Source organism: Sinocyclocheilus grahami, unplaced genomic scaffold, assembly GCF_001515645.1.
Source record: "Sinocyclocheilus grahami isolate Dianchi unplaced genomic scaffold, SAMN03320097.WGS_v1.1 scaffold107.1, whole genome shotgun sequence".
Taxonomy (NCBI): Eukaryota; Metazoa; Chordata; class Actinopteri; order Cypriniformes; family Cyprinidae; genus Sinocyclocheilus; species Sinocyclocheilus grahami.
Window position 1 is genome coordinate 520,604 of NW_015505286.1, and position 18,301 is coordinate 538,904.

Consider the following 18,301-nt stretch of genomic DNA (forward strand, 5'->3'; position numbering starts at 1 on the left):
CTGTGTGTACATTATTGAGGAAAAAAAATTAACTTAAATGATTTTAGCAAATGGCTGCAATATAACAAAGAGTGAAATATGTAAGGGGGTCTGAATACTTTCCGTACCCACTGTATATATATATATACAGTATATATATTAGTGCTGTCAATCGATAAAAAACTGCCTAATTTTGACACCACAAATACACACACACACACACACACACACACACACACATATATACTATATATATAAAGAGAGAGAGAGAGAGCACCCTCACTAATTTAAGAAGTACCCTCAACGATTTGATTGTGGAGCCTGGCCTGCTAGTGTACCAGTGTTTTTTTTTTAGCATTAAAAAATTTGTCTTGTACAGCCCATTTTTGCATGCATGTAAATATACAGTAGGTAATGATTTCCTCTGTTAAATTATTGTGCAATAAAACACTGTCTACACAAAACAACTTCAAATATGACAATACGTGAATTGTGTTTGATTGAAATGGTGTTGATAAATGACATTGGAGCTAACCAGAGGGGGGGAAATTAAATAAAAAGAGATCTCTTTAACATCTCAAATATTTAAATTAGGTTAAGATGGAGATTTTTGCTTGAATCTCTTGCTTCTCAAACTTGTCTCCTGAGACAAAAACTCTAACACTCTCACATTTGTCTCCTTTAAAGTTGAAGAAGAGACCTCGTCATCATCACACACTGTGCTCAGATTTTTCCCCTTGGCTAGAGACACTGGGTCTCTCATATTTGTCTCCTCCAATGTTTGAAAAAATATCTCAACAACATCACACACTGTGCTCAGATTTTTCTCCTAAACTAAAGATTCTGGTGGTCTCATATTGGTCTCTTCCAGTGTTTCAAACAAGATCTCATCATCATCACACACTGTGCTCAGATTTGTCTCCTTAGCTAGAGACACTGGATCTCTTACATTTGTATCTTCAAAAGTTCTGAAGAGATCTCAACAACATCACACATTGTGCTCAGGTTTCTCTTAAGCTAAACCTCTAGGGGTCTCATATTTGTCTCCTTTAAAGCTTTACAAAGCATGCACCAAGTTAAGTACTTGAAAGGCTCTAAATAAAGGGGAAAAAACACAAATTCAGAGTTTAAGAGAAATCATGCAGAAATAAGGATAATGTTACTTTTTATTTGATAATGTTTATGTGCTTAGGCACAATTTGTTGTTGGAAATAGTAATGTACCCGATGCCTTTATCAAAATTTACACAAAAAAGTAACCCTGGAGCTTTTCTTTACTGAAAGGCACATCAATGGCTTATGACTCCGTCTTGATTATTGATTAATTTGATTATAATACATATTATATGGTAGAGATGTTTGAGCTCATATTGAAACATTTGAACACTTTGTAAAGTTGTTGAGCGACAAATGAGACAAAGGAGACTAATGTGAGAGTTCCCGATTCTTTAGTGTAGGAGAAAAATCTGAGGACAGTGTGTGATGTTGAGATCTTTTCTAAAGCTTTAAAAGAGACAAATGTGAGAGATCCAGGGCCTCATTTATAAAATGTGAAATGTAAAATGTTTAAAATCCACAGCAACGTTCATATTTATAAAAAAGGTCTTTGATATGGAAAAATACTTACCGCCACGTCAGGGTCGGAGCAGGCGTACGCACTTTTCCTTGTGGCAAAGTCGGAGTACTGCAGCTATTTGAACATCTAAGCTGCAATAATAATAAAAGCGGTGTACGTGCAAGCACCGAATTCATCATGAACAACAAAAATGCAGTGTAAGAGATTAATTGTGCAGTGTAGTCAGAATTTTTATTAACGGGAGTTTTGCGAGATTAAACTGACCTTTTTAGTAGCCTAATGTTGAGAGTTTATTCCATGTTGTTTTTTTATCATTTTATTTTACAAGAGAAATTGCAAAGTAATCACACAGAATGGAGTGTATTGAAAATCTGAAATAGCACAAAGTCTCCTGTGAGGGGTAGGTTTAGGGGTAGGGTTGGTAAAGGGCAATACACTGAAAAAAGGGAGACTGGTCACCTGTTCAATTTATGAAATTATATTTAGTATATTTTACTAAAGGGTATTATGTTCTTAAGTAAAACGTGTTGCGAGATTAAACTGACCTTTTTAGTAGCCTAATGTTGAGAGTTTATTCCATGTTGTTTTTTTATCATTTTATTTTACAAGAGAAATTGCAAAGTCTTGATTTTACTACTAATGCGCTAAATAGAAAAAAATGTATAAACGCATCTGACTGTTTTGTCTGTGTAGCCTATAAGAATACACTGAAAAAAGGGAGACTGGTCACCTGTTAAATTTATGAAATTATATTTAGTATATTTTACTAAAGGGTTTTATGTTCTTAAGTAAAACGTGATAGCATTGTGTAGACTGCACATTATATGCAGAAAGCGTGCACGAACATACTTTATCCCAACATGAGCTAAATAAGTCAATCAAGTGAAGAATACCAGTTCTCATTTTATCTCACGATATTCACGCACGGGTGCAATGCATTTCGGGAAGAAGAAAGAAAAGTCCGCGCTTTTTTTCAACGGTCCCACTTGCAACTTCCAGAGAAACAGAGACCTGCATCATGTAAGTTACAGACAGAATAGGCTACAATAATAATTCTACGAGTTAGAGGTTTGTTGCAGCAAAACTGAAATTGGTGATTTTTGGAACAACAAGGTTTTGGTGAGTTTTATTTAGTTTTTGTCGAATTAGAATGAAGTGTGTCCGTTACTGCCTACTGGCGCGGACGAGCCGTGGGGCCGCCATCTTATGGTGCGTTCACACCAGACGCGAATAGAGCGTCTGGCGCGAGTGATCTCAATGTTAAGTCAATGCAAAGACGCGTTACGCGCGTCAAAAGTTCCTGCGGCGCGAATGGGGCATAGAGCGCGGCGCGGTAGACGCGAATACGCCGAATTGAGCGTCTGGTGCGTTACGCGCGAATTATTTTATATGGTGCTTTTTGTGCATTCACGCGTTTGACGCGAATTCGCGTCTGCCGCCCGAGTTGAAAAATCTGGCGTCTATCTCTATATTATGTCTATGGTTTTAACCATGAGCTAACAAGGTAACGATAACGTTAAAGTATTTTGAGCTAATGTTAGTCCCAGTTCTGGAACCCAGGGATACTTCATTTCAGAAAGTGCCCAGTTGTATTTTCCTGTGTTTACTGAGTAAGTGTTTTAACTTACACAGTCTATTGGTAACTGTAGAGATACTCTGGTACTTAGCCCCAGCCATGTTAACTTTTGTGGCGCAAACACCCAAAATACTTTGATACAAGCGATAGTCCAGCACAAAGTCTATGTCACAGACAGGGAGTTTGACCAAGTTGCTGGGGCGCTCATCAAGAGGCATCCATGTTTACAAGAGAGAGGATCAGCTACTGGCTATGGAGGATGGAAGACCAGCCTCAAATACAAGCTGTCCAACTACCGCACACATCTCCGGAAAGTAGGATGTCCTGAAGTTTGTGTAAATGCTTTGAAACATAAACCTGATGGTAAACGTAGTCCTGCCTTTGACGTTAAGAAACCAGAGAGGGGTGAAGTGGCCTACTATCCCTCCTTTCCACTTGGGGAGTGCGAAGAGTCCCTGGAGACGATGAGGGTTGAACTCATTTCAGATATCAAGCAGCAGCATAACAGAGAGGCAATTAGGGCTAAAATGGAGAAAACGTTTGCATTAAGAAGACAAGAAGTAATACGTTGTGCTCCGATGATCAGCGACTTTCAAGAGAGATGGCCAGCTCTCTTTGATGTAATGGAGGCAAGTAAAAAAACTTAAGTAAAATTGTGAAATCTTGTGTGGTAGATTTAAGGTTAGACTAACACTTTGCATGCAATGATGTGGCTTGCAGGCTTATTTTAATGCTTACAGAGGTTTATGTATTGTAGTATGTCTGATGTGAAACTGTGGTGGGCCTCCACAGTTTACTACATTCATGTTTGGAAATACTGCATTTGATCTACTCTTAAAAATTAAATTTCTCTTAGGAAAAGAAGCATGAAAATATAAAGATGGTATTTGACAAATAGAGGGATTGTTGCAGCTAAGAAATAATGACATAATAACTTTACATTTGTTTCGTTGAATTCAGATGAACCACATTTAAATGATATTTCTTCCCAACCTCAGTTTTAGGTCTAACTAATATCTTGTATGCATGTCCCTGTACTAATGTTTCAGATAAATGCAGAGTTTAAACGGATCACCACCATGCCTCTACAGTCAAGGTTCCTCTCACAGTTGGACCTATTCACTGCAAATTTGCTGAAGGTGTTTGAGAAGAGATCGGGGCAGCAGGGAAAGAAGCTGAGAGACATGTCTGCCATGGTGACGGTAAGAATTCTACCTATTTAACTTTCAGTTGCATTTTTTCCCATGTTGGGATTAGGTTGGCAGAGGTGGGTAGAGTAGGCAAAACCTGTACTCAAGTAAATCTGGTCGTCAAAATAATTATTTGAGTTAAGCTTAATTTATACTTCTGCATCAAGTCTACGCTGTAGCCATGCATTTATACTTGTGTGTTGGTTTTGGTGTTGTTCTGCAATTACACCACCAAAACGCTAGTTGGTGGTAGCGCTACAGCTTCCATTGTGTCGACTTTTGCCAGCCAAACAGGCTAACTTCCTGTTTAGCTCCCGCTTACTTAAAGGGGGTAAATTATATATGTGCGGCTCTTATAGACTTTTCAAATGTTATTGACAAAATGGATCACATTCTGAAAATTTACTTCAAAGCATGGAGCACTTCCTGTGGGCTTGGAGGCATTGCAAGGCTATCCAGCTATCCAGGTCCACATCGCGGCGACATGTAGTTACATTTTTGGGGAGGTGCACGTTGGGCTAAGCGTAGGCTACGACGTAGATTCGACGCAAAAGTATAAATCAAAAGTACAAAAGGATTTACTGAAATTACTTGAGTAGCAAGTAACTTAAGAAATAAAAACATAAATAAAAAAACACTAGGGACAAATACTAAATTAATTTTAAAGTCCTAAGTACGCCAAGAAGTAATTATTATTTGAAAAATGTTCTTGTTGTCTACTGTAATTTATTGTTAGGAAAACAAATCAAACAAACCTATGTATTATGTCCATTGGTAGTCAATTGATGATGAAATGTCTTTACCTTTGCATTCAAATAAAACAACTATCTGTAATTTGGAACAGCTTTGTGTTAAAATGCAGTCATATGCTTTGTTTTATTCTCTAAGGATGACATTGATGCTGGTCGGGAATGTGTCATCAAAGGACTCTGCATCTACCTAAACGAGGATCCTGATCATCTCGTGCAGGAGTATGTGGTGAGTGTATAGTGAAGTAATAGTGTAACATTGTTAGGCTCAGATCAGACAGTACTGCCCTTTTTGTTGAAGCCTACAGTAAAAAAAAGACTGCTCGACTGCGGTATTGTTTACGTTTACCTTGCGGGGAATCCCTCACCTAACACAGCCCAGGCTTGTCTCTTCTGCGGTTTAGTGTATCAGAAAGCACAACTACCATCCAGCATTTTGGCAATGCAAAAGTAACAAACTTAAAGTAACCGTGTATCACTTGCTTCCTGGTAGGCGGGCAGCGGAAAATTTATTTTTTGCCCTCCTAGGGATTGTTTTACTTGGAATGTGACGTCATGTGAAAACTATGAATATGCTGCTCTTGTTGGTTGCTATACAACCACAGAATTAGCTGTAAATTTGCTGTAAATTTAACTTGCACATCTGAAAAAACATCTACATAAAAATAAATGGATGGGCAGATCCGCAGAAGTTGAATAGTAGAATATACTTTGTAATCTAAATGTAAAGATTTTGACTACAAACATGTTTTATCTGCTTTAACAAAACAATACAAGTTAGCTTGCCCTTTAACTTAAAATAATGTAAATAAAAATAGGACGTCTATTCCATGAAATTCCTTTGCCAGGGTAGCAAACAAAATCTTAAAAATTAGTTTTAAAAAAATGGATCACAAAAGCCCTAGCACATTTTATGTATTCAACTGTAGCCAAATTAACAATTTGTGTGCAACCAATGTCCACTATTCAATTGAGTAAATCCAATGAATTATTTTTTTCAGTGTAGGCCTATGTCGTGCAATAACAGTTTTAATATATTCTATTCAAGAACATTGTTAACTGCTTTCATTTATAACATTTGCTGCTTTGCTTCTATGAAAATTAATAGAAACATCAGCCTTAAACTTTGTTTTTGTCATTTACATCAGTTATATTTGTATAAAATACTCTATACATTTTTGTGTCAGTACATTTGAACGTGAATAGTCTGTGTTGTTTGAACGTGAATAGTCTGTGTTGTTTGAACGTGAATAGTCTGTGTTGTTTGAACGTGAATAGTCTGTGTTGTTTGAACGTGAATAGTCTGTGTTGTTTGAACGTGAATAGTCTGTGTTGTTTGAACGTGAATAGTCTGTGTTGTTTGAACGTGAATAGTCTGTGTTGTTTGAACGTGAATAGTCTGTGTTGTTTGAACGTGAATAGTCTGTGTTGTTTGAACGTGAATAGTCTGTGTTGTTTGAACGTGAATAGTCTGTGTTGTTTGAACGTGAATAGTCTGTGTTGTTTGAACGTGAATAGTCTGTGTTGTTTGAACGTGAATAGTCTGTGTTGTTTGAACGTGAATAGTCTGTGTTGTTTGAACGTGAATAGTCTGTGTTGTTTGAACGTGAATAGTCTGTGTTGTTTGAACGTGAATAGTCTGTGTTGTTTGAACGTGAATAGTCTGTGTTGTTTGAACGTGAATAGTCTGTGTTGTTTGAACGTGAATAGTCTGTGTTGTTTGAACGTGAATAGTCTGTGTTGTTTGAACGTGAATAGTCTGTGTTGTTTGAACGTGAATAGTCTGTGTTGTTTGAACGTGAATAGTCTGTGTTGTTTGAACGTGAATAGTCTGTGTTGTTTGAACGTGAATAGTCTGTGTTGTTTGAACGTGAATAGTCTGTGTTGTTTGAACGTGAATAGTCTGTGTTGTTTGAACGTGAATAGTCTGTGTTGTTTGAACGTGAATAGTCTGTGTTGTTTGAACGTGAATAGTCTGTGTTGTTTGAACGTGAATAGTCTGTGTTGTTTGAACGTGAATAGTCTGTGTTGTTTGAACGTGAATAGTCTGTGTTGTTTGAACGTGAATAGTCTGTGTTGTTTGAACGTGAATAGTCTGTGTTGTTTGAACGTGAATAGTCTGTGTTGTTTGAACGTGAATAGTCTGTGTTGTTTGAACGTGAATAGTCTGTGTTGTTTGAACGTGAATAGTCTGTGTTGTTTGAACGTGAATAGTCTGTGTTGTTTGAACGTGAATAGTCTGTGTTGTTTGAACGTGAATAGTCTGTGTTGTTTGAACGTGAATAGTCTGTGTTGTTTGAACGTGAATAGTCTGTGTTGTTTGAACGTGAATAGTCTGTGTTGTTTGAACGTGAATAGTCTGTGTTGTTTGAACGTGAATAGTCTGTGTTGTTTGAACGTGAATAGTCTGTGTTGTTTGAACGTGAATAGTCTGTGTTGTTTGAACGTGAATAGTCTGTGTTGTTTGAACGTGAATAGTCTGTGTTGTTTGAACGTGAATAGTCTGTGTTGTTTGAACGTGAATAGTCTGTGTTGTTTGAACGTGAATAGTCTGTGTTGTTTGAACGTGAATAGTCTGTGTTGTTTGAACGTGAATAGTCTGTGTTGTTTGAACGTGAATAGTCTGTGTTGTTTGAACGTGAATAGTCTGTGTTGTTTGAACGTGAATAGTCTGTGTTGTTTGAACGTGAATAGTCTGTGTTGTTTGAACGTGAATAGTCTGTGTTGTTTGAACGTGAATAGTCTGTGTTGTTTGAACGTGAATAGTCTGTGTTGTTTGAACGTGAATAGTCTGTGTTGTTTGAACGTGAATAGTCTGTGTTGTTTGAACGTGAATAGTCTGTGTTGTTTGAACGTGAATAGTCTGTGTTGTTTGAACGTGAATAGTCTGTGTTGTTTGAACGTGAATAGTCTGTGTTGTTTGAACGTGAATAGTCTGTGTTGTTTGAACGTGAATAGTCTGTGTTGTTTGAACGTGAATAGTCTGTGTTGTTTGAACGTGAATAGTCTGTGTTGTTTGAACGTGAATAGTCTGTGTTGTTTGAACGTGAATAGTCTGTGTTGTTTGAACGTGAATAGTCTGTGTTGTTTGAACGTGAATAGTCTGTGTTGTTTGAACGTGAATAGTCTGTGTTGTTTGAACGTGAATAGTCTGTGTTGTTTGAACGTGAATAGTCTGTGTTGTTTGAACGTGAATAGTCTGTGTTGTTTGAACGTGAATAGTCTGTGTTGTTTGAACGTGAATAGTCTGTGTTGTTTGAACGTGAATAGTCTGTGTTGTTTGAACGTGAATAGTCTGTGTTGTTTGAACGTGAATAGTCTGTGTTGTTTGAACGTGAATAGTCTGTGTTGTTTGAACGTGAATAGTCTGTGTTGTTTGAACGTGAATAGTCTGTGTTGTTTGAACGTGAATAGTCTGTGTTGTTTGAACGTGAATAGTCTGTGTTGTTTGAACGTGAATAGTCTGTGTTGTTTGAACGTGAATAGTCTGTGTTGTTTGAACGTGAATAGTCTGTGTTGTTTGAACGTGAATAGTCTGTGTTGTTTGAACGTGAATAGTCTGTGTTGTTTGAACGTGAATAGTCTGTGTTGTTTGAACGTGAATAGTCTGTGTTGTTTGAACGTGAATAGTCTGTGTTGTTTGAACGTGAATAGTCTGTGTTGTTTGAACGTGAATAGTCTGTGTTGTTTGAACGTGAATAGTCTGTGTTGTTTGAACGTGAATAGTCTGTGTTGTTTGAACGTGAATAGTCTGTGTTGTTTGAACGTGAATAGTCTGTGTTGTTTGAACGTGAATAGTCTGTGTTGTTTGAACGTGAATAGTCTGTGTTGTTTGAACGTGAATAGTCTGTGTTGTTTGAACGTGAATAGTCTGTGTTGTTTGAACGTGAATAGTCTGTGTTGTTTGAACGTGAATAGTCTGTGTTGTTTGAACGTGAATAGTCTGTGTTGTTTGAACGTGAATAGTCTGTGTTGTTTGAACGTGAATAGTCTGTGTTGTTTGAACGTGAATAGTCTGTGTTGTTTGAACGTGAATAGTCTGTGTTGTTTGAACGTGAATAGTCTGTGTTGTTTGAACGTGAATAGTCTGTGTTGTTTGAACGTGAATAGTCTGTGTTGTTTGAACGTGAATAGTCTGTGTTGTTTGAACGTGAATAGTCTGTGTTGTTTGAACGTGAATAGTCTGTGTTGTTTGAACGTGAATAGTCTGTGTTGTTTGAACGTGAATAGTCTGTGTTGTTTGAACGTGAATAGTCTGTGTTGTTTGAACGTGAATAGTCTGTGTTGTTTGAACGTGAATAGTCTGTGTTGTTTGAACGTGAATAGTCTGTGTTGTTTGAACGTGAATAGTCTGTGTTGTTTGAACGTGAATAGTCTGTGTTGTTTGAACGTGAATAGTCTGTGTTGTTTGAACGTGAATAGTCTGTGTTGTTTGAACGTGAATAGTCTGTGTTGTTTGAACGTGAATAGTCTGTGTTGTTTGAACGTGAATAGTCTGTGTTGTTTGAACGTGAATAGTCTGTGTTGTTTGAACGTGAATAGTCTGTGTTGTTTGAACGTGAATAGTCTGTGTTGTTTGAACGTGAATAGTCTGTGTTGTTTGAACGTGAATAGTCTGTGTTGTTTGAACGTGAATAGTCTGTGTTGTTTGAACGTGAATAGTCTGTGTTGTTTGAACGTGAATAGTCTGTGTTGTTTGAACGTGAATAGTCTGTGTTGTTTGAACGTGAATAGTCTGTGTTGTTTGAACGTGAATAGTCTGTGTTGTTTGAACGTGAATAGTCTGTGTTGTTTGAACGTGAATAGTCTGTGTTGTTTGAACGTGAATAGTCTGTGTTGTTTGAACGTGAATAGTCTGTGTTGTTTGAACGTGAATAGTCTGTGTTGTTTGAACGTGAATAGTCTGTGTTGTTTGAACGTGAATAGTCTGTGTTGTTTGAACGTGAATAGTCTGTGTTGTTTGAACGTGAATAGTCTGTGTTGTTTGAACGTGAATAATCTGTGTTGTTTAAACGTGAATAATCTGTGTTGATGGAACACAATTGTGTAAGTGGCTACCAAAGCAAACAATTTGTGTGCAACCAATGTCCACTATTCAATTGAGTAAATCCAATGAATTATTTTTTTCAGTGTAGGCCTATGTCGTGCAATAACAGTTTTAATATATTCTATTCAAGAACATTGTTAACTGCTTTCATTTATAACATTTGCTGCTTTGCTTCTATGAAAATTAATAGAAACATCAGCCTTAAACTTTGTTTTTGTCATTTACATCAGTTATATTTGTATAAAATACTCTATACATTTTTGTGTCAGTACATTAATGGCACATTTGAACAGCATTAGTAAACTGTGCAAATATAAAGAAATGCCAAATCACATGCAGGTTTTTTTTTTCAGACCGTGTAAAATCGTGTAAAAATTCATTTTATTATGATATGAAACACCCAATTTTTCTTTCAATAATGTTTTTTAAAGTTTTACTAAACTTTTTATTAGTTGTCATAGCAAGTGATTTTTTTCCTGTCCCAAACCTATCTCGAGTAACAAAAGGGCCATTTGGAATTCCTGAAGGCAAAGAAGTGCTGATATAGATCAAGGCCTGTAGGCCAACATGTGTATACATTGGGGGTCTTCTAATTGTCACACATTTTGCACAGTGGATGAAGCTGTAATCTGCTGATTGGTCAGTTTGAATGTCTCACATTTGGTTTTTAGTCACATGGTAAAGGAAGGGATAAAAGATTGCAACTGTTGCTCTGTCTCTGTTCTTTGTTCACTCTTTCTTTACCATCCTTCATCTATTTTGTAACCAATTCAAGTGTAACCATAACAAAATATTATTAAACCATTTAAATGATTAATTATGTGCTAACTAGTCTTGATTCAACATTAACATTGAAGTGCTACCTATTGCAAAACAATATAGTCACTTAATAGCAACGCTCTCCCACATATTTAGCTATTCTAACTGCGCTTATTTCCGTCGTTGGTATAAGTGGCAGTGGGTGGTAATAGACTATAAATGTACAGTTTTATACCATCGTGCTGATAACGTTTCTTTAGTCCTTCGTCAATCCTACAGCCTGAACCACTGTAGGGAACCACCCTTACAAATATAACCACACACACATTGTTTGTCCACAGAATAATTACATGTTATTAAATAACAAGCGTCCCCGCACGAACCTCTACCTCCGCAAGCAGGTCTTCAATTTCAGACTCAGTAAAGTTTTTTTTTCTTTGTGCTCGTCATTATCAAGCATAGAAATTCGGATATTGGCGTGTGCACTTTTATATGGTAATGATATTAATTAGGGGGCGTTTACAAGGCGGAGATCTGACACCAGTCAGTTGTGAACAATTTCAAGATCATTTGCGATTTATAAATGTCACATCTGGAAGAGAGGCGTACGCACGTGTTTTTGTGCGCATGTTTGTTTTCTCTGAATCGCACTTACGCACTTTTGAGAAATGATCTTAGAACAAATTTAGGACGGTTTATACGCAACATTTTATAAATGAGGCCCCCAGTGTCTCTAGCTAAGGAGAGAAAATCTGAGCACAGTGTGTGATGTTGTTGAGATCTTGTTTGAAACATTGGAGGAGACAAATATGAGAGATTCAGTGTTTTTAGCTAAGGAGAAAAATCTGAGCACAGTGATGATGATGAGGTCTCTTCTAAAAATTTAAAGAAGACAATTGTGAGAGTTTTACAGTTTCTGTCTCAGCTCAGGAGATGAGTTTGAGAAGCAGGAGACTGTAGGATGTCCACTTGATCCTTGGAAAGGATACGTTTGGAAACGTCTGTCTCCGAGACTGGAGAGAAGGAGAGAGAGAGTGTGTATTTGTTGTTATGAAGTTATCATCAGTTTGTGGTGTGGGGAATTGGTCACTGCAATTTTCTTCACAAATAAAACAAGAACCATCAAAGTCATCAGCTGTAAGAGTTGATGAAGGAGGAGGGGGAGGAGGACAGAGAAGAGAAAGTTTTGAAAAGTGTGCGAGGGTCAGAGCAGTTGTTAATTTTGTTGTGGTAGTATGTCGTTTTAACAGTGGAGACATTTGCAGAGAAGGAAGAGAGAAGTGACTGATACACACTAAGGTCGGTAGAGTTTTTTGATTTGCGCCAATTCCTCTCTGCAGCCCTGAGTTTAGAGCGATGTTCATCAGACAGCCAGGGGGCAGAGGGGGGTAGTGCGTGCTGGTCTGGATGAAAGTGGGCAAAAGTTGTCTAAGCAAGATGTTAGAGTGGAGCAAAGAGTGTCAGTAGCACTGTTTGTGTCCAGTGCTGAAAACTGAGAGGGTGAAGTAAGTGAGGATGAAACCAGGCGAGAAAATAGGCGAGAAGGAGAGTGTGAGCGTAGGTTACGTCGAAAGGTGACCTGCGGAGGAGTGTGTGCTGTGTCAGGAGTTAGTGTGTGGTTAGAAGTGATGAGGAAGTGGTCTGAGGTGTGCAGTGGAGTAACTAAAGTGTTGTCTGTGGAGCAATAGCATGTGTAGATGAGGTCCAGTTGGTTGCCTGATTTGTGAGTAGCCATAGTAGACACTCGCTTGAGATCAAATGAGGTGAGCAGAGTGTTGAAGTCAGCAGCCTGGGGTTTTTCTAGGTGGATGTTGAAGTCACCGAGCAGTACCAGAGGAGTACCATCCTCAGGAAAGTTTGAAAGTAACATATCCAACTCATCCAAGAAGTTGCCCAGTTGACCTGGGGGACGATAAACGACTACAAAGTGAATTTTAACAGGGTGTGTAATAGTAATTGCATGTGATTCAAATTAATTGTTGCCTGTAAGAGATGGTAGAATATCAAATTTCCATTGATTTGAGATAAGGAGACCAGTACCTCTACCCCTCCCAATCGTGCGAGGGGAAAAAGTGAAATTAGTGGAGAGGGCTGCAGGAGTGGCAGTGTTCTCAGGTTTGATCCAAGTCTCAGTTAGGGCCATGAGGTTGAGTAGCAATAGAATAAATAAAATATGCTTTGTTAACAGCAGACTGGCAGTTCCAGAGACCAATTGGAATAGAGAGTAAAGTAGTAGAGGACAGAGGGTCAGGCCATAGATTATTAGGATTGGCCTGTCTCCAACGTACAGTGCGTGATTTCCGAGTGTTAGTAATAATAGAGATTTGAAAGCACATAGTGAGTACACTTGTCCTAAACAAGTAGATGAGAACAAGCAGTACAAAGAGTAAAGAAAAGTAAAGAAAGGGCAGGAAAGCAATACTCAAGAATCGATGGTCTTTACACTCGTCGGTCTTCACACGAGGGCTGCCGCGACTGCTGGTGCGGTGAACTAACCAAGTTTTATACTTGCCTGAAGCCTAACTATTTAGCAAACCAAAACTGGAAATACGCATGAGAACAAATGCGACTTGAGCACGTTTTTACCGTTCCAAACAGGTAAATAAGCACCTTTACTGGCTTTGGCCACGCCTTACTATTTAGCAAACTGAAACTGGAAAGTCCCGCGATACGCACGAGAACAAACGCGACCATGTGCAGGTGGAAGTCTAAGGGGTTGTGGTCTAAGGGGTTGAATGGCCTTGAAAAATCAGGGGCAGAGAGGACTGGAGCACTACACAGGAGGTCTTTGGCAGCATTAAAAGCATTATCACACTCGTGACTCCAAATGAAAGCTTTGGAGCCGCTCAATAAATCTGTCAAAGGGGACACAACAGAGGAGAAATTTTTACAAAACCCTTGGTAATATCCAACCATGCCAAGAAAATGGCGCAACTCTCTTTTAGACTTGGGGATGGGGAAATTCACAATTGCCTCAACTTTGGCACTAACAGGGCGCACCTGTCCTTGACCAACCTCCTTTCCCAGGTAAGTAACCACGGCTTTTCTGAATTCACATTTTTTTTAGATTCACTGTTAAAGATGCTTTTGCCAAACAAGCAAACACTTCACGTAGGGTATTCATGTGGTCACTCCATGAACTAGAATAAATTACTACATCATCAAGATATGCTTTGCAGTTTGCCACACCAGATAATACCTTCTGCATCAACCTCTGAAAGGTTGCGGGAGTGTTTCGCAATCCAAAGGCCATGACAGTATATTGAAGGAAGTTATCTGGGGATACAAATGCAGAGATCTCTGAAGCACGCCATGTAAGCGGCATTTGCCATTAACCCTTTAGTAGATCTAACTTAGTTACAAAGGATGAAGCACCAACACAATCGATACAGTCCTCCATCCTAGGTAACGGAAAAGTGTCTGGCTTGGTGACATTATTCACCTTTCTGTAATCTGTACAAAACCCACAGAAACCATCCGGCTTCAGCACTTGGAGGCATGGCGAGCTCCACTGACTTGAACTGGGAACCGCTAAACCATGCGTAAGCAGGTAATCTACCTCCTTCCTCATCTCTTCTCTCTTCCGGGGATTTACACGATAAAGATGCTGTTTTATTGGTGATGAGATTCGATATCATGAAACAGAACGTGGGTCTGGCTGGGGCTGTCTGAAAAGAGAAAAGAGAACTTCTGAATAAGTGAAACATCATCTCAATATTGAGAAAGATAAGACAAATGTGCTTCTATATCTTGTAACATTTCAGAATTTAGTGGTGGTCATAGCTTCAGTGGCAACCAGCATCCTCAGACTCAACAGTATAGGGCAGAGGAGTAACTGTCACAACAGGTGTCAGATCAGCAGACATTCTACTTACATAAGGTTTGAGCATATTAACATGACAAACACAACTTTTTTTTTCTATGCTCAGGAGTACGAGTTAGATAATTTGTCTCGCTTAATTTTTTTCCCCACCACATAGGGCTAAAAACCTATCCTGCAGCGCAGAACCTGGAAGTGGAAGAACCAGCACCAAATCACCTGGCTGAAAACGTCGAGCTACACAGTTCTTGTCAAAACGCTCTTTCATGTGAACTTGTTTTGAAGCCAAATTTGATTTTGCAATTTCCCACACACGATGTAAGTGCTCATGCATTTGAGTCACATAATCTTATACTGTCACAGGCGATTTTTCTTCCAATAGCAACTGTTCTATTGCAAATCTTTTAACCGTTTTAGAGGCCCATGCACGGTATGCCCGATAACTAATTTAGCCGGACTGAATCCTAAAGATTTCTGTACTGTCTCATGAACAGCAAACATCAGCATCGGCAGGCCTTCATCCCAGTCCTTCCCTGTTTCCATGCAGAATGCACACAGCATGGACTTGAGTGTCTGGTGGGGACGTTCGATTGTGCCCTGAAAGTTTATGCATTCCAGCTCTTGAAGAACCTGGGAGAACAGTATGGAAGTAAAATTAGAACCCTGGTTGGTTGGAATAACTTTTGGTAGACCAAATGTAGAGAAAAATTTAATTATCTCCTTTACCACTGCTTTAGCCTTTATACTACACATTGGGACGGCCTCTGGAAAATGCATGGCGGCACACATCAAGGTGAGTATATACTGATGACCCGATTTAGACTGTGGCAATGGTCTCACACAATCAATAATGATGCGCTCAAAAGGTTCACGTATTATGGGGATCGGGTGTAGCAGAGCGAGAGGAATGTTTTGATTTGGCTTACTGGCCAGCTGATAAACATGGCATGACCGGCAGTGACCAACAACATCAGACTGCTGCTGGAAACTGAGAAGACAAGTCATTTTTTCTCATCTATTATAGAATGGTTAACAACAACTGGGGGAGGGAAAACTGTACCACCCGCCAGGTCGTTTCCCAAAATGATATCCACGCTTTCCACAGGGAGTTCAGGGCAGATTCCAACACACACATTACTAGTTACTATATCTGCTTGAAGGTAGACATTATGTAAGGGAACTTTTACACAACCTACCCCATGCAAAATGACATCAGCACCCGTATAGGTTTCATATGACAACGGGAGAGTACCAGCTAGCATAAGCCTCTGTGCTGCCCCCTTATCTCGAAGGTCAAGTCACCTTTATTTATGTAGTGCTTTTAACAATACAGATTGTGTCAAAGCAACTTTACATTATTAAATAGGAAAATAGTGTGTCAATAATGCAAAATGACAATCATAAACACTCAATTTTCAGTTAATGGCAGTTCATCATTGAATTCAGTGATGTCATCATCCAGCTGAGTTCAGTTTAAATAGTATCTGTGCAATCAAGTTGACGATATCGCTGGATATTTTATGTACCCAACTAAGCAAGCCAGAGGCGACAGCGGCAAGGAACCAAAACTCCATCTGTGACAGAAATGGAGAAAAAACCTTGAGAGAAACTAGGCTCAGTCGGAGGGCCAGTTCTCCTCTGGCCAGACAAAACCAGCATGGCGTGGTTTAATTCCAGGCTGCAACACAGGTCAGATATTGCAGAGGACTTGTCTGGTTCCCGTAGTCTTGTGCCAGTGGTCGTTGAGGTGACAAGAGGTCTTCGCAGGGGATCTGTCTCTGGGGCGCATCTAGTTTACCAGTCTAGTTTACGTATGTATAATGAAATATGTATTAATTGGTCTTTAATGCATTAAAAACAAAAAGTATAATAATAGTTAACTAGTACTGCAGCCATTATTACTAATAGATAACCTCTCTTATTAAGCACATTTTCATTAAATTATGAACTTATAGTTAAATGTTAACTTTGACTAGTTACAAATTAACTAGTAACCAGTTAACACATTACTTGGTTGCTAGTTAACTAGTTAGGAATATCATACTAAATGACAATTTAAAGGCATACAATGCAAACACACTAGTAACAAAACTACTAGTTAACTACGGTAACACTTCAGTTTAGGGACCAGTTCTCACTACTAAGTAGTTGCTATTAGCATGCATATTTAGATCCCATAGTCCTACCCCATATCTAAACTTAACAACTACCTTACTAACAATTAATAAGCAGCAAATTGGGAGTTTATTCAGACTGTCATAGTTAATAGTTAGTTAATAGTGAGAACTGGTCCCTAAACTAAAGTGTGCCTTTAACTACTTAGTAAGTTTTTGTTTTTTTGTCAAAATAGAAAACGATTATTGTTGCATATAATGTAAAAATAAAGGTTACACTTTATTTTAAGGTGTCCTTGTTACAGTGTAATTATACATTTAAGTACTGAGTAATATTAAATTACGGAGTGTCTATTTACACTAAGTGCAAATAGCCCGCCTTGTTGGCAGAGGCCATTTACACTAACTCCATCCACAAACATGGCTCCGGATCCCCAGTTAAGCCCAGAGAGGGCTCCTGATTCCTCGTTTAGCCCAGGAAGGGCTCCCGATTCCTCGTTTAGCCCAGGAAGGGCTCCTGATCTCCAGTTAAGCCCAGGGAGGGCTTCTGATTCCTCGTTTAGTCCAGGACGGGCTCTTGATCCCCAGTTCAGCCCTGGAAGGGCTCCGGATCTCCAGTTAAGCCCAGGGAAGGGCTCCAGATCCCCCATTGAGCCCAGGGAGGGCTCCAGATCCCCCGTTGAGCCCAGGGAGGGCTCCTGATTCCTCGTTTAGCACAGGAAGGGCTCCTGATCCCCAGTTAAGCCCAGGGAGGGCTTCTGATTCCTCGTTTAGCCCAGGACGGGCTCTTGATTCCCAGTTCAGCCGTGGAAGGGCTCCGGATCTCCAGTTAAGCCCAGGGAAGGGCTCCAGATCCCCCATTGAGCCCAGGGTAAATTACGGAGTGTCTATTTACACTAAGTAGGGCTCCTGATTCCTCGTTTAGCACAGGAAGGGCTCCTGATCCCCAGTTAAGCCCAGGTAGGGCTTCTGATTCCTCGTTTAGCCCAGGACGGGCTCTTGATTCCCAGTTCAGCCGTGGAAGGGCTCCGGATCTCCAGTTAAGCCCAGGGAAGGGCTCCAGATCCCCCATTGAGCCCAGGGAGGGCTCCAGATCCCCCGTTGAGCCCAGGGAGGGCTGAGGCTGCTTTGTTATGGCCTCCTGGGCTGCCAGATCGGCCATGGCCTCCGAGTCCCCTGATCCGCCATGGCCTCCGAGTCTGCCTGCTCCGCCATGGCCTCCGAGTCCCCTGATCCGCCATGGCAATCGAGTTCCTTGCTCCACCATGGCTTCCGAGTCTGCCTGCTCCGCCATGGCGCCCAGAACAGCCAGATCCACCATGGCGCCCCGAACTGCCAGATCTGCCATGGGTCCCGGAACGGGCGACGCCCTGGAGGCCTTCCGTCCTGGAGGCCTTCCCCGTTGGATGTTGTATGGCGCGGGACATGCCTTCCGGGAGGGGGGAGTTATGTCAGGCCTGTATTCCTGTCTCTTGTGTTTCATTCCCCAAAT

The 18,301-nt window shown here is 39.9% G+C and overlaps 1 pseudogene; it reads right to left on the reverse strand.

Annotated features, from left to right (window-relative positions):
* Nucleotides 1-12,005: 12,005 nt before the first annotated feature.
* Nucleotides 12,006-13,211, reverse strand: LOC107588799 (uncharacterized; annotated as a pseudogene).
* Between the last annotated feature and the right edge of the window lie 5,090 nt (nucleotides 13,212-18,301).